The 13101-nt window shown below is 45.5% G+C and overlaps 1 protein-coding gene across 7 annotated transcripts in view; it reads right to left on the bottom strand.

The window, feature by feature from the left end:
- The window catches only part of Tiam1 (TIAM Rac1 associated GEF 1), a 385599-nt gene that overhangs the window by 132472 nt on the left and 240026 nt on the right, over positions 1-13101 (bottom strand). For all 7 annotated transcript variants that reach the window (XM_052741102.1, XM_052741097.1, XM_052741100.1 and 4 more), the window contains one exon: positions 6836-7003. The gene's annotated coding sequence lies outside the window, so the exon portion shown is untranslated. The remainder of the gene's footprint in view (positions 1-6835; positions 7004-13101) is intronic.

A 13101-nucleotide genomic window follows, 5' to 3' on the forward strand; every position in this document is an offset into this window, starting at 1 on the left:
GTGTGTGTGTGTGTGTGTGTGTGTGTGTGTGTGTGAGAGAGAGAGAGAGAGAGAGAGAGAGAGAGAGAGAGAGAGAGAGAGAGAGAACAGGCTTGTTAATTCAGGGCAGAAAGTGACTCTAAAAAAAAAATCTCTACAAAAGACTAGAACCTCTGCACTCAGGCCAAAGAGTTAATAGATGAAGATGAAGTTCAATAAAAGCCAGAGATGAGCAGTTCCTCATCCACATGGTCACCTCGCAACCCCAAGTAAGGGGGAAGTCTTCAGGCAAGGAGGACAGACAGAACTGCATGGAAAGATGAGTAAAAGTACAGAAATCTAGATAGAAATGGGTGCAGACCACCGCCCCAAGACACAGGTTCAGCATCTCTAAACATGTCAATATGATGGCTTCCCCAAGCAGAAGACGCCACACCACACCACACCCCATACAACAGGCCATAATCAAAACACAGACACCTTAAAAATAGTGTGTAAAGTCAGCTTCAGGCTGTGTATGAGAGATGGATACAAAATACAAATGAAGCACACATTTACACTTAGGTCCCACCCCAAAATATCCCAAATACCCTAAAATCTCAAATCAGAAATACTTCCCGTCCTAAGCATTTTGACTAAGAGAGACTGAGGCCTGTAGCAGACCTCGAGCTGGGAAATTTCACTAGCGTTGAGTTCAGTCATCTTTCATTTTCAGGGGCCCAGACAGTGATATCCAGGAGGGAGTGGAGGCAGGAGACACAATTTTAGTATATGACCAGCTTTTACTATTTAAATCGTAGTGGTATTCAGCCTTCCTGGGCCTGCCTCAAGGCCCCTCCCTCATGCACCTTCCTTCTGCCTGGAGCCTTCTTCCTGCTGTCTGTCTCAACAACTCCCTGACACCTGAAGCCACCATGTCATGTGCTGTCAGGAAGGCCTTCCCTTCCCCAAATTCCTTTAATTTGGAATATCAACCTCCCCTACAGAACTCAACTCTTACCCTCTTACTTATTCCCCTTAATGTTTATCATAATATAGTTCACATAAAATGGTGCCCAATATAGTTTATTTGATTATCTTAATTCTGTCCTTTCCCACAAAAACCGAGTGTCAGGAAAGCTGAACATTTTACTTATTTTGTTTCCTCTTGTACTCTCCAAACCCAGAACAGAGCCTGACAAAGAGTGGGCACTCAATAAAAAGAAAACCAGCAAACAAGTAAGTAAATACCGAATAACAAAACAGCCTTAATCCAGAAGCTGACAACTCATACAATAAAAGGCAGACATGGAGGCTGGAGAGATGGCTCAGTGTTTCACAGCACTTGCTGTCCTTACAGAAGACCAGGGTTCGATTCCAAGACCCCACGTGGCATCTCACCATCATCTGTAACTCCAGAAGGCAGTGCTGCCCCCTTCTGGCCTCCATGGACACTGCATGCACGTGGTATACAGACATACACGCAAGCCAAACACCCATACACGGAAAACTGAAAATGAAAAGACAATCAGAACCACCAGGTTCCACACTGCCCTGGTCCGTGAACGGTAATTCTCCATCATGCTCCCCACTCTTGCCTCCATCCGGGGAATCCTGCCTGCACCTCCTGTCTTCCCCCGTGGTTTGAAGGTGCCTGACGACAGAAGCTTTAGCAACAGGCTAAGTTGATAGCCTTCTCTGCCTGTAGTCATGCTCACAGGGCAGAAGTGCCCAGGTCCAAGAAGACTCAGGCCAACTGAGGGGAGGACAGAGCAGCATGATGGGCTGGGGCAACATTTCAAAGTGGTTAAGTGTGAGCTCAGAAGGTTCAGAGACCCCAGGGGCGCTCTGGGGCCGAGGGTCAAGGGCAGAAGAGGTAGAGCTTCTCCATTCTCATTAACAGCACGATCTCTTAGCTAAACGGAAGACACAAGCTTCCCAGTGAGTAATTATCCTAAATGGGCCTTGACGCTCCACCAAATTAGATACCCAAGGAAAGAGTTAGGAGTTATCTTTAGGAAGGTTATCCAAATGCACAAACTTTCATTAAGGTGTTCCACATGCACACCTGGAAGGAGGGATTGCTTCTGTAGGATTCCTTAGCTTACTAAATCTATTTGAAAAAAATGATACAGATACTGTATCCCACATTATCACTGGGACATACAGTGATAGGGATATTCCAAAGGACAAAAGGACGGACACACACACACACACACACACACACACACACACACACACACACACACACAGAGACACATACAGAGTGCCAAATCCCTGCTGTCATACTTGTGAGCCGTGTAGCCAAGAGAGAAATAGGGAGCCGACATATGCTTTTAGTAAAATTTCCCATGACTCTGTAATTATTTTGAAAAAAAAAATTTGAAGTAAATAAATTGAGCTTTAACTGAATGGATTAGTCTGGTTAAAAAATTAAATACAAAAATAAGGAATTTTTCTGAAGAAATACATTTAGAATCCTCCCAACCCTTTCTTTTTACAAAAAAAAAAAATCACCTAGAACATTCTACTACATCCCTAATAAATTAAAAAACAAACAACACCTAGTAGGCCTCAGCTGGGAAAATGCTGCCAGGAAATGCAGAGACAATGTTCCAAAGTAAGGTTAACTGAAAGAGGGAGGGGGTGATTATCCGGGGGCAGAACTTTTGCTTTACTAAGAAGTGAACAAAAATGAATCGTTAATATCTGCCATCAGTAAGGAGCAAAGCACTACCTCAGGCCATTAATCACCACTAAAATCTCCAAACCCAAAACACACAGAAGCGAACAGACTGAGGAAGAGCCCAGACTGGAAGAAGTCACTCAATAGAGCAGCGAGTTCCTCCTGTGTTCTTATTGATCCAGCTTCTCTCCCAGGCTGGCACCAAGGCTAAGCTGTGAAGAAGCAACAAAACCAGTAGACGGATCCTGTGCTCCTGAGCAGAAGCAAGAATGGTCCCTGGAAGCCAGAGAGTGAGCAGGGACCTCAGAAAGTGAAGGATTGGAGACAAGTCTCCCCTAATATGTACAAACCCGTACATGTCTTGGATGTGCATGCCCGGGACTGACTCAAAACACCACAGCAAAGACTTAGGGCTGAGCAGTCCAAGTCTCAGACTGACCCTTGTGGTCACAAATGTAGCACAAGCCTCAAGTAAAGGCATCGGACACTAGGCTGACATGGAAGCCTGCGACAACCAAGAGCCTTCGATCTAAACCCTAAATCTAGCCAGCAACTTTCAGATTCCCTGCTAGAGTAACAGCCACCACAAAATCCATGCCCATCGGGTGACTTTCAGTAAGACCCGGAACCTCACAACATGATGCTCAAATCCCCTTGTAGCATTCCAAAGAACTAGGAAAATGTAACCAGCTTCCAGGGGTAAAATCCAACAGATGCCAAATGTCCAGTGCCCCGGACAGTGGGATAACGACACAAGGGACTTTAGACTAGCTGTTATAGCTATCTCCTCAAGTAAAGGTAAACATGCTTGAAACACATGAAAAACAACTGCCAGGCCAGGTGTGACGGCACATGCCTTTAATCTCTGCACTTGGGAGGAAGAGGCAGGAGGATTGCCAAGTTTGAGACCAGCCTAGTCTGCTGTGGGATGGTCCGTATGTCAAGTGTGTTGCTGATTGGTCAATAAATAAATCACTGATTGGCCAGTGGCTAGGCAGGAAGTGTAGGCGGGACAAGGAGGAGAAGAAAGCTGGGAAGTGGAAGGCTGAGTCAGAGACACTGCCAGCCGCCATGATGAGAAACAGCATGTGAAGATGCCGGTAAGCCACGAGCCACGTGGCAAGGTATAGATTTATAGAAATGGATTAATTTAAGCTGTAAGAACAGTTAGCAAGAAGCCTGCCACGGCCATACAGTTTGTAAGCAATATAAGTCTCTGTGTTTTCTTGGTTGGGTCTGAGTGGATGTGGGACTGGCAGGTGAGAAAGATTTGTCCTGACTGTGGGCCAGGCAGGAAAACTCTAGCTACACTGGTCTATAGAGCAAGTTCAAGGACAGCCAGGGCTACACAGAGAAACCCTATCTCAAAAGAGAAGAAGGAAGGGAGGGAGGGAGGGAGGAGGGATGGGGGGGCAAGAAAACACAACTGCTTGCTATATATGAGGTCATCATGAACAACAATGACTTGCTCAGAAAAAACAGAACACATTTTTAAAGTTACTAATTTTTAATTTATTTTCTTTTCCTGAGTGTTTTACCTGCAGAGGTCAGAAGAGGGCATCTGATTCTCTGCAATTGGAGTCACAGGCTCACAGACAGTTGTCAGCCACCATGTTGGTGCTGGGGATTGAACCTGGGTCCTCTGGAAGAGCAGATGTGCTCTTAACCACTGGGACATCTCACCAGCCCCCCGAACATATTTTTTTAAAAAAGTATTATATAAAACTTGGGGTCACACACACACAAAAGGCTGCCTACCCCAGCCACCTTTTCTTCAAGTTGCTTGGAAACACATTAGCCCTCTGAAAAACATAACCTCCTACAGAGAATTTAAGCATGGGAAAATCCAAGCTATCATTAATATTGGAGGAAGTGGCGAGCCTTGTAGGATCTAAAATTTATTGTAAAATCATATTACATTTTTAGATCACTGTTTCTTCTCAGAACTATAAGAAATAACATTCTAGTTTGGTCAAAGTCCTGGGCAGAGAGAGCCAAGAAAACTAGTCCAGTAAGTGCAGGAGATGGGAGAAAGAGGCGAAGGGAGAAGAAGGACACAGGAGAGTATGCGAATAACCACATCCCTTGAGCACGAAGGAGATTATAATAATATTTTTATGGCTTATGATGTCTCACTCCCTATTGACACCAGGGCTTTCTGTGGCAGACAGCAGGATGTTCTGTCCCAGTGAACAAAACCCAGACAGTAGATTGGCTGGGCCTAGGGGGCCCTAGCTAGGAGTCAACAACCAAAACCACAATCCCACCATTAACACTAAACGTCTCTGGAACAAGACTCCTCTTACCCACAGATGAAAACTTCTATTAGAGATGACATCTTAAGCCACACTCCAGAGAAAGGTAAATTTCTTCAGGACTACTAGAAAGTAATATTTCCCTCTCACACACAGGGAGATGTGTGAAGGAGCTCCTGGACAGAGCGCTCACAGAGCACATCAATTTTCACCACAGCTGGTTGCTTTTCTGTAGAGGATGATGGGACTGATCCAGGGTCTTGCACGAAGCTAAGCAAGTGCTCTACCTCTGGGCTACATCCCTAACCACCAAATTCATTTTGTTAAAAAATTTATTTTATTTTTATTTGTGTGCACACACATGCGTGCGCACGTGCTCACTCTCATATGAGGATGAAGGTACCAGCAGAGACTGAAGGAAGTCCCCAGATGCCCTAGAGCTGGAGCTACAGGTTGTTTTAAGTCACTTAACATGGATGCCAGAAACCAAAACTCTGGAACTCTAGAAGAGCATCAAGTGCTGCTAAGAGCTGAGTCATTTCTCCAGCCACTACATTTCATTTTTTTTTAAAGGAAAGACAAATAAATAAAACATTAAGAAGTCAATGATTTTTTTTTCAACTTAAAAGAGTAAAGATGTCACACTACACAGACAGCTACAACAAAATGTAAACTCTGAACAGATGGCTTGGATCTAAGTATCTAAGATAAAGAAAATTCTACCTAGCTTGGATCTATGTATACCTCTCTATTTCTGATTCATGGCACTCTGACCTCATCAAATTGTATCTGTGGCCAGGTTATTTCCACACAGTCCTTCCATTGAGTGTATGTATCTTCCTGTGGTAGTGGCCATCATCCACTTGCCTGGGCATTATGCACCTTCTCTTTACAGAAATCTCAGTCCTGTTCATCACTAAGATAGCCTCAAAGCAAGAGCCCTTCAAAATTTATACAGCATGAGATTGCAAGGTCTATAATTCCCATTAGATGAATCCTACTTGTATCATTGAAGTCAAAAGTTAAACCGCACACACCAGGCTTCACTTCTGTGGATGAAGACAGCGTGAACCCCAACCAGAAGCTAGCTAACAATGGCTGTGAGTTATAATTATTAGTATCACTTTCCACTCCCCCGAGGTATCTAAAATTTTTATTAAAATAAATGCAGCGATTACCCTGCCGTGACTGGAAAACAGACCTCCGAGGCCGAAGTGGAAAGGATGAGATGTATTTATTTCAAAGTTAAATTTGAAGTGAAAATCACAAGACAACAGATTGCAAATTTAAAATTAGATTCTGGTGGGAGGTCTTGGTTTCGAGCCTGTTTTCTCCCTACTGGATGCTGTGCCTGAAGACGGAGGGGGAAAGAGCTAAGATTAAACTGAGGCGAAGCTCTGAAAGTTTTTGCTAATTCGTTACAACGCACGGACAGAGTTTTTGCCAAGTCACACACAAATACCCCGAACCCAAGAGACTAAACACGTTTTTCAGCAAATAAGCAATCATCTTTGACTTAGAAGATTATTATTTTGACTGTATTTATCTTTGCTCTTTAAAGACAACCCAAGGAGAAATACACCATTGTTTGAGGCTGGGTTTGGGAACCAAATCTGCTTTCTTTTTTTTCACAAACATAATCCAACATAAAGCTGGTGAAACTCAGAGATAAAAGACCTCGAGGGCAATTCACAGGAAAGGAAAAGGCTTCATAGGTGCCTACTTGATCTTTCCATTTCGTTTCTGGGTTACTGCTAATGCTTTCAATTGTCAGATGGGTGCAGCTCTAATCCAAAGAAGGGACTCCGAATTCCTTTCCCACCATGTATATACAGCACAGTCAGTTCGATGACTGCAGTCCGGTGTATCCGTCCCACCATCTTTGAAGCACTTCTAAGCAGTCACACAGAGGCTTGAATGACACACACAAACCTACCTTAAAAGGCAACAGTGGTGCCCAGCCCAACTGGCCCCAAGAGCGCTGTGGCATTTAGATACTGAGGCTGGTAATGATGTCAGTGGCTGGAGTTGGGGCGTGTGTCAGCACCTGCCCCACAGGGTGCCATCAGGGTCTCACCTGAGTCTGGGAGAATGAGCCCAAAACCTGGAGGAGATAGAAAACCAGAAAGGCAATGGTCAGTCAGAGGACATAGCATAAGCATCGATTTGCTGATATCAACTTTATGTGAAATATGATGCCCTTGCATAAAGCGATGCGACGCTTAGCTACAGGTACATGAGGACAGGCTCGGTCCAATACACACAAATGCCAGCCTATCTGTACCGATGGCCACGGAGAGCCCTGCAAACTCTCGTTTTAACCTGTCTATGGATTCAGCTATTGGCTGACAGCAGCAGGTTCCTGAGGGAGACTGTTCATCCTCTTCTCTTAATCGTCCAAGAGTCTTAACAGGAAGGTAAGGGAGCCTCAGTGTTCTCACAGAGGCACTTTGCTGATAAAAGAGACTTGAAGAAAATGGTGGAGGGGGGCCCACACCCTAATTCCACAAACTTTCCTGCCCTCCGTGTTTCCTTCGGGTGGCAAACATCACACTCTGAGAAAGCTCATGAGGAAAATACAGAGGAAAGTATTTGGGTAAAATGTATAAACAGTTATTTAGCAAAATAATTAACAATAACAATAAGAAGAATACATCAACAAGGACGCGTCCAACAACAACAGTGCTAATGGGTCCCTCCTCTTTTACACTTGAAGCTGATTTTCTGAGGTGAAACTGCAAATACTAAGGCCAGCAAAAAGGCCTGGAGGGTCTCCCCGAGAGGCTGCATCTGACCCCTCTCCAAGCAGACATCCCCCTCTGTGGGCCACCGCCACTGCCGCCTCCCACTGCTGGTGGGAGCCTGAGATGGCAGCCCCTGGGAGCGGGAACACCGAGAGAACTGCCTCGTGTGTGGAAAGGAACCCCGCAAAGGCACGAGGTAAGTAACTATATACGTCCACACAGACTAGAACAGTGAGTTTGGTTTCTCCTTTATCTTGGAAAACGTGCTGTTTAGCCATGAAGGCCCGTGACTCACACTGGCAGGGGAAGGAACAGAAGCCCTAGCCATACCCCGTTATTAACCCACAATGTGTGTGCCCTTTCCACCACTGCCCCCACTGCCATCCTGTTCGTCCCCTCTTCCTAGGCACCCCCCCCCACTTCTACCGCTCTCTGCAAATTCCCCAAATTTCAAAGCTGTTCCTGAACGGCTGAGGAACTGGCAGATATTAATAAGCGACAACCCATTTATATTGAAATGGACTCATTACCGTACCAGCTGCCAATAATTTGCGAGGCTCGATCCTCGCTGGCAGAGCTGCCTGTGGGCTGCGGGCCTTCCACCTGCACCACGGAGGCTGAGAGCGCAGTTTTCAGCCTTAAAAACAAATTATCCTATCTACCAGAATTACAATGTTTTCCATCTATATTCTTCTAGACCCGAACAAAAGAACTGGTTGAAAGGATAAAAGCATAGGACGTTATTCAAAGGGGAAAACAACGCCAAGTCTGTTTGGTATATTTTTTTTTCCTCCTGGTTTGGGGAGGGGGAAAAAATGTATCCATAGCCTTGTCTGTGGGATTGAAACATGAGGTAGCCTAAGAAGAAGGCACGTTTGTTCTTTTGGAATCAGCAGATATGCTGGAGTACAACGTGCCAACAAGCACTCGTTGTGGCTGTAGTGAGCAGACACCACGATGACCTTGTGGACGCGTGCCAGGGTGCCTTGAGAAACATCGGCGTCCTGGGTTTTCTTCAAGACTCACAGAGAGTTCTAGATAATCAGAAGGCAACTACGCACCAAGCCCGGGGATGGGAGTTTGAGCCTGGGGAGACGCTGTATGCATTCGTCGTCGCAACTTGGTTTTGCCAGTTGAAAATTCACTTGCAGAATGATTAGGGACAGAGTGTTAATCCACCATCTAAAACCGGGGATAATAAAAGTTCCAAACTCTTGTTGTTGTTATGAGCACTAAATGAGACCATCTATGTTACATCGCCTAGGCAGTGATGAGTGCTGTTGAATACGAACTATCCTTGCCAGGACTGTTTGTAGACCGTAAGGAGCACACCGGGGAACGGGCTGCTGTAACAGGGGCTAGCATGTCACCAGATTCACTGAAACCGAATCTTACAAGCAGAATGAAGTCCATCCCTTACATTTGTTCTGGAACAATCCGGGGACCAGATTAACCCAGCTGGGGCACTCTCAGCTTGCCCAAGTCCCGGTGCACACACAAGGCAGGCTGACAAGGGCCAGCAGCTCCAGCCGACTTGCTTATGTACATGCAGGTGACCACTCCAAAGCACTGAGGTTTTCAATCTCACCGTGACTCACCCTCATGGACACTTTCCCTGCCGGGCACCAAATGAGCAGTTTGCAGAGGGGAGTGTGTACGGGGCGGGAGGAAAGGCAGCGCACAGAGCTGAATCCAACTGCCCTAGTCCCATGGAATGAGGACGACAGAGCTGACATCTCAGAAGGTGTGTGGCGTTTCAGCTGGATGCTGCACTGCACTGGGGCTGGACGGAGGGGATTGTTTGGTTTTGTGTTGCTTTACAAGTTCCAAGAACCTATGTGGACAAAGAAGGGTACTGTACTTGCCTTCAAAGTACCCAGCTTCAATGACAAGACTCAGCCACTAAATTCTACCTAAGTAGAATTCTTCCTTTACACCTTTTTCATAACCCCAAACATCTGTAACTAGTCAATTATTGAGAACCAGAAAGTTTTCTTTCGCTCAAAATCTAAAAGTGGGGGGAAAGGGTAAGGCAGGGTCAAAATTCTGAACATTTCTCTCATATACAATAAATGTCAAGAAAATTTAGGTTTTAGTGTTCATATTAGCTACCAAATCAGAATGCACTGGATGGATGGATAGCTCAATCAATTGATCTAGGGCACTAGAACTTGCTTAATGATTTAAAAATCAAGAGTAAAGAAAATGCATCAGTTTTTTCACTTATTTTTTGAATTGTTACTTAAAGACTTAGATCGACTTCCATATAGAAATAATTTAAAATAAAGGGGCCTGCAAGATGGCCCAGCAAGCAAAGGCTCCTGCCACCAAGCCGGAAGATCTGAGCTTGATTACAGGGGATGTCACAGCAGAAGGAGAAAACCGCTTCCCACAAGTTGTCCTGTGACGACCACACATGGGCCATGATGAGCTCAACATTGTGTGTGTGTGTGTGTGTGTGTGTGTCCATCTGTCTGTGCACATACTCCCACACATACAAATAAAATCAAATTAAAAATAAAAACAATAAAGATGATCACTATTGGAAAAAGAAACAAAGTGGGGGCAAGGGTGTGACAGTGTACATCCACTGAGCTACACATCCAGCTTAATGTCACAGGGACCCTGGTTACAGCCAACAACTGTAACGTTGTCCCTACAACAGGACATCTGTAAAACCCACAATGTCCACGTCAGTCTCTCAGGACAACACATGTCCCACTACAGGAACTCCAGCCTTCCTCATGGGCTCAGTAACAAATTTCACATATATATATATATATATATATATATATATATATATATATATATATATATATCTTTAGTCTGACAACTGATTGGGGAAATAAATACAAACCTTACGTTCTGAAAGAGCAGTTTGGGATAGATACAGCAGAACACTGGAGAACGTACTGGCTGTCGTTTCCCGGGAGGCTCTCCCTGGACAGTGTTTCCTATCCAAGGTGCTGGACGAGGACTGAGGGGTTAGGTCGTGTTTGTAAGAGCTGAGACTGCAGTGAGGATGAGTGCCCACCTGCTTCTCAGGTGAACCGTATAACCACCGAGAGCTCTGGGGCTGGATCAAAAGTCTTAGCACAAAAATCAATTATCTCTCAGACAGATGAATGAGCATGATATGGATCCCAACTCTTATTCCATAAAACAGGAATGAAATGATTTTGAGATCAGCCAGTTTTTTAAGGCAAGTATCAACAGATCCTTTAACCAGCCAAATGAAAATCCCCACAAGTTTCTATGTCCACCCCATAGCCCTAGTTCTGAGCAATGCCGTTTCCTATTACAGCTAAATGCAAAGTAATGAAGCAAGAGGTAGATTCACAGAATCACCACTTGTTGGCATGCAGGCTACAAGTTGGGAACCATCTACTAAAAAAAATTTTATAATTTTGGAGGAGTGAATCTCTGGCAATACTTAACAAACAGGTCCCGCTGGGACAGACATTACCATACTCAGGAGTAAAGAAAGTCTATTTCAAACTGAAGTCATCTGTCCTACCCTTACCTAGGAGGAGCTGCCATTTATGGAAAGCATACTCTCTGGCTTGCACTTGTGTTGATGGCTTTGGGCCAAAATACTCTGACTCTAAATTTCCTGAACGTCTTCAGGCTTATCATCTTGCAGCGACACTCGGATGCCTCCGGCTGGGGACCGCCAAGGCACGGAGACACCATCGCCACTGCAAAGCTTCCTACTGGTGTCATTCGAGGGAACTTGGAAACCACCAGTCCTACGGGGATCTGCTCCACAGCTGGTGAGCTGAGCTCCCAAATAGCCCCGCAGCCTGATGCTAAGATTAGCTCCGATGAGGCCCAGCTTGCTAAAGTGGTTTTGTGAACCTTTTCGGGACACAGTAGGTCAGTGACATGAATTAAAAAAAAAAAAATTTTTTTCTACACTCCAAGCATCATCATCTCTGTCATTTGTAAAAGCTGTAAAGCAACTGCCCACTGGAGGATCCCACACAGCATCCGAGCATAATGGTCCTTTGAGGCCAGAGCACAGCTTTGGGCTCTTGGTCCTGAGATTGTTTTCTTCAAGTTACAATTTCATCAAGGAGCACGCCCATGATGTTGTGTGAGAAAGTGGAATCTCGTATTCCTACCTCCCTAAAAGAATGGAAAAGAAGCCAACTGTAGTTAACATCTGACACGGCGACCTTGTCCTTCACCGTCTCACTGCCGTGAGGTCTGTCAGGGTGTTCCCAGTAACAGAAAAGGGTTGCCTCAGAGCCCGTGAGAACAAAGTAGGTAGGAGAGGACGGGATTCAGGTAGAAGCGCTTTCAAACCTCCTCGAAAACATAACAGTTTAATCCTTACAACCGCATGCCAGAGTAAGGCTTGCGTCATCATCTCAGTTCAGGAGAGCTTTCAAAACACACCACTTTGCTCAACAACTAATTTTCCAGAATCAAGACACTCAGATCTCTTCCCTCGAACAGTTCGCATGGAAACTAAAGCTTTCACCGTGCACAAGAAGAGCCAGCTGCCTGGGACACATGGCAGGGTTGGTGGTAGGTGAGATCTGCTCCCCATTCACTGTCAAGAACTGACGATCCAGGGGGGAGACATGGTTCAAATCCTCGGGTTTTCCAAACCTAATGATCATCCTTGAGCCGGCAGAGGGACAGGAGGGGGTCTCTCCCAAAGCACATGGTTCAGGTCACCCTAGAAGAAAGGCACCCATAGCAAGGGGGACAAGGCTACAAGGTGACAAGGCTGCTGTCACCTTGAAGGCCTTCTTCGGTTCCAAGTGGCCCAAAGTATGAAAGTGCCTAGTCCCTGGATATTCCTGTACAGCCTGAGTGGGGGAAGGGGTCTTCCTGCCTAACCAACATACAGAAAATGAGGTCATTGTCCACAGTTTAATTCTCCAAACTTGTCTCCATAAGCCAAACTCCCTTGCCCAGAGCTGCCATTCACATGGAATCTCCTGGGTGAGGCCACAAGCCCAGGAAGCCAATATGGTCGCCATGCCTACGTACCAGAAGGGTCGGGACCTCTGTGACACAGAGATGAGGGAGAAAGTATCACTGGCCCTCAGGAGAGATCACTCTATTGGGGGGGGGGGGGGGTTGATGAATCATTTCATTGGCCCCAAAAGGGTCATCCAGAGAGATTCCTCACCCTTCTCCAGGGCTGCTTTCTCCCTTGGCTCTGTTCCAGATGCTATTGGCTAGAAGTCCTAAGAGAAGGCTGAGCTGTTGCGGACCCCAGGTAGAGGGAGGCCATGCTGCCGGCGACGCAGAGAAAGCGTCTCTAGGGAAACACTCTAGAAATGCTAGGTCTGTATATGAGTATTTTATTAACATTTCAATGTGTCACTAATAACCAAAGAGTGTTGATAAGTATGATAATAGGAAGCCACAGCTGTCCACCATTTCAGTGTAACACAGTCATGCACTTTGAAATTAAGTTCAATGACTTTCTTAATTGTTT

Source organism: Peromyscus californicus, unplaced genomic scaffold (genome assembly GCF_007827085.1).
Source record: "Peromyscus californicus insignis strain IS unplaced genomic scaffold, ASM782708v3 Scaffold_16__1_contigs__length_79575227, whole genome shotgun sequence".
Classification (NCBI taxonomy): Eukaryota; Metazoa; Chordata; class Mammalia; order Rodentia; family Cricetidae; genus Peromyscus; species Peromyscus californicus.